We start from the raw sequence: 3,671 nt of genomic DNA, 5'->3' as shown, positions 1-3,671 counted from the left end.
TTAATTATTCTGACAACATTCCACGCTCTATTTAAGCCACAGTTGTGTTAAACAGTTTCACCTATGCACCTTGATAAACAAATAATTTGCTCTAATTACCTGTAACTGCAATTCATTCCAAGTTTTTTTTTTTAATTTCAAATGTGATTCCCTTCAATTGAACGAAGAAATCACTAAGATCGGCATCTTAAATCGAGCTTTTAACTTTAAGTGCATCCGAGGATCTAGATATATACATCAGTGATGGACAGGAGGCGGCTCGTCAACACTCTCCATACACAGATTCTCCATTTCACTACAGCGCTTCGTTGCCCAGTCGCTCGATTTTATTGTTTATATTTTGAAGTTAGAAAACACAAGAAAATGGCTACAATTTAAGTCTAAGCTTTTATTGGGCCCCTTTTTATAGTCTTACCACGAACTTTGACCATTTGGTGAACGCCAATGCTTCGGGCGTCGCGGGCTGACAAGTGCGTGATTTGCACATTACATCAAATGATAGACACTTGACAACAACAATAATAGATTGTAGCTTTAAAAATACATGCAATAGAAATGTAAACAACTGGTTAAATAGAGATAAATAAATCAAAAAAAAAATCTAATTAATAAATTAGAAAAAAATAGAAATATTTATGTATCAAATCACTCATTAGTGATAGTGTTAGTAAGGAATACAACAATAAAACATGCGGCAACAGGTGGCAAATTGAAAAGTGCGGTGTACGGTACGATTACTTGTATTGCAAAAATCTATAAATTTGTGTGCTTGTGTGAATTTGCATATAAATGTTTCTGAGTGTGCGTGTAGAAGTAGGCGTTGGGAGCGACATTTTTTCTAACAGCCAAGCACACCTGTTGCCCAGCCACTGGCACTTACCTACGTATGTATGTATGTATGTATGTATATGTATGTAGATAAATAGATTAGAAAAAGCTGTTCTCTAACTAGGATTCTATTTGTTGTTGTTTACTGTTGTTATGCGCCTTTTAACAGGTGTTCTGCTACCAGAGATATGCAACTGGTGTGCGGACTACAGCTTCCACACAGCCATCTCTTCGTTTAGTTTTGCTTCGAAAATGTACTACATATATGCAAATTTGAGTTTGTTTAAGTGCATACTTTCAAGTAATTAAAAATTAATGTCATAAAGCTGGGGCGAACGAATAAGTGGTGAGTGTGATTTGCATATATTTGCAAGTGATTAACGGGAAAATAATGTGTAACACCCGAACAAGTTTAGCGGTTAGTAACTACAACTTTTTACATAAATCTTTCTAATTTTTTTTATTTTTTTTTTGCTGTGGGTTATATGGTAGGTTTTACCAACTACTAAGGTTGTATAATATCTAAAGGTGTTTATTGTGAAATTATATTCTAACTCTATACTATGCATAAGCACTTAGGTAAAAAAAAACAGTGTGCGACGAATGGCTTGACAATATCGCTGAAATGGCTCAATTTGAAATTACAAAACCAGCTGGCATCTTATAGTAATTCTAGGGCGGAATGACTCAGTTGAAATAACGTCCACTTCTTCTTCGTACCCTAATCCCAAGCGGGGCGTAGAACTCTCATTTGATATGGCCAAAAAAAAATTCGGATTATTATTTTGAGAGATCGCTTTACGAAAACTTGTAGGCACCTCGTTATTGCAGTGGTGCCTTTCTAAGTTGAGCAACTATACAGCAGTATGAATAGCAAATTGGACTTGAAAAGCCTGATCCTTAAACTAGAATTCCGCTCGTTATTTCACCATAACTCGTGGATCATGCCACTCTGGTTTACTTTTTCGGCGGTCAATGTCTTCGTCGGTGCCACCACCATAGGCTACAACACATTGTATCTCGTGAAAGTGGGGAAGCAGTTTTTAGTTGCCTGGCGAAGTAGCGGATGAGTGAGGTGCATGACACGTTGGACCCAGCGGCGATAAAGGCGACTGTCAGCTATTTCGGCGGACGAAGACAACATGCTGCATCACGCGATGATTTATGGGTTCTCGGGTGTAGGGGCTTTTGGTGGAGGAGCACTCTACGAGTCAGCGGGTTAAGTTATTATCCCGATTAGAGCCACCGGAAAGTTTAGTTATCAATCTACTGAAAAGTGATCTTATACTATGCCACAACTAGAGGGCCCTTACGTCGTTTGGAATACTGATTAACATATATGCCACAATCATAAAAAAATAATCTCTAAGGCACTTGGTAGTATGTTTAGGATTTCGAAATAAGAAATCTTGCGTTGATCATGTAAACACATTCTGGACAATTTCGGAGCATTTGGTCTGTTTTTGCTTTCTCCTGTGTGTATATCAATTTATTTACTTCGAAAAGACGGTTAATAGTTTGAGCTATGCTCATTGGACTTTTAGATGGCCTATACTAAGATGTCACTTGTCCAGTGTTTCTTTAAGGCCACTGAGTTATGCCCCCTCTTGTTTGATGAGCGGTCTCTGTGGTGTAGTCGCCTTGCAAACTGAAATACACACGCGCTAGAGAGCCAGTTGTGACATAACACGGACCTTTCACGTCTTAACTAAACTATTAATTTGTCTTCTTCTTGATTGGCGCTGCAAGCGCCTGAGCGCTTTTGCCGAGTCCAAAAAAGCACGCCAGTCGTTTCTCTACTGTGTTAACTGACGCCATCCCAGAGGACGCCTTCCTCTTCCTCTGCTACCAGCATCGCGACCCGAGTTGAATACTTTCAGGGCTGAGGCGTATCCGCTGTATTTTAATTCGGCGCATTATGAGGACGGATCCGTGAGCAGAAGTCCACGTAATTGCGGAAAGCTTTTGACTGCTGTTCACCAGGGCCTATGATTCAAGTGCATGCATATCGCGACGTCCAGTTATTTGTATTCACCCGTCTGGCAGCGAGCTAAAGTGTGAATGCGAAAATCGTCGCCTGCGCTGGGTTTGGATCCCGCCACGTAAAAGACCCTCCCAATCAAAACCAACCTGTAGTTTCACTAAGATCTAAATCCATGCATTTCCATCGTATTTTGAAAAGTTTGGAGCATTTGTTACTGCTTCTTCTGGAAAAGTCGTTTAAGGGACTACAAAATTTTGTGACCTGTTAACAGCACTGCACCTCTAGATTTATTTTTAATGTGACCTTGGCGTGTGTGTGGCGATGATTGAAAGGGTCAGCAGTTTCATTTTTGCTATCTCTGCCAGACTGGAGAAGACCCCAGCTGCTTGAGGTGCTCGTCCTCATCGCGGCAGTTCCTGCAGAGAAAGCCCGTTGGTATGCTTCATCTTTGGAGCACCGCTGCAACAGCACAGTTTCCTATTATGATGCCGGTAAAAACTTAACTTTAGATCTATTGAACTTTCCGGATTTTCGTGTTAAATCTTGGCCAAAATGAACTTGAGACCCCATAGTTATGTTGGTCATTTAAATAGGCTGTAGTTGTATAGATTTGTTTACCTCAATTGATGGCATTTCAAAGCCATACCTGCCCAAGAATGATAGAATACAAGATTGCGTCAATCGAGTTGAGAGAAACCGGACGTGACGTCAAAAAATACCAGAATGACAGAGCAAGGCGAACTCGACAAGAAAAAGAGAAAGCATCGAAGAAAACACATTTCGCTTTGGGTGAATGATTCAAAGTCGTCCCTTCTAGATATTACGCTCAGAAGGAATTTTACATGCATGAGTTACAGAT

Source organism: Rhagoletis pomonella, unplaced genomic scaffold, assembly GCF_013731165.1.
Source record: "Rhagoletis pomonella isolate Grant_MI unplaced genomic scaffold, Rhpom_1.0 Rhpom_scaffold_00012, whole genome shotgun sequence".
NCBI lineage: Eukaryota > Metazoa > Arthropoda > Insecta > Diptera > Tephritidae > Rhagoletis > Rhagoletis pomonella.
The sequence above is the reverse complement of the archived record's forward strand: the minus strand, read 5'-3'. Positions refer to the sequence as shown.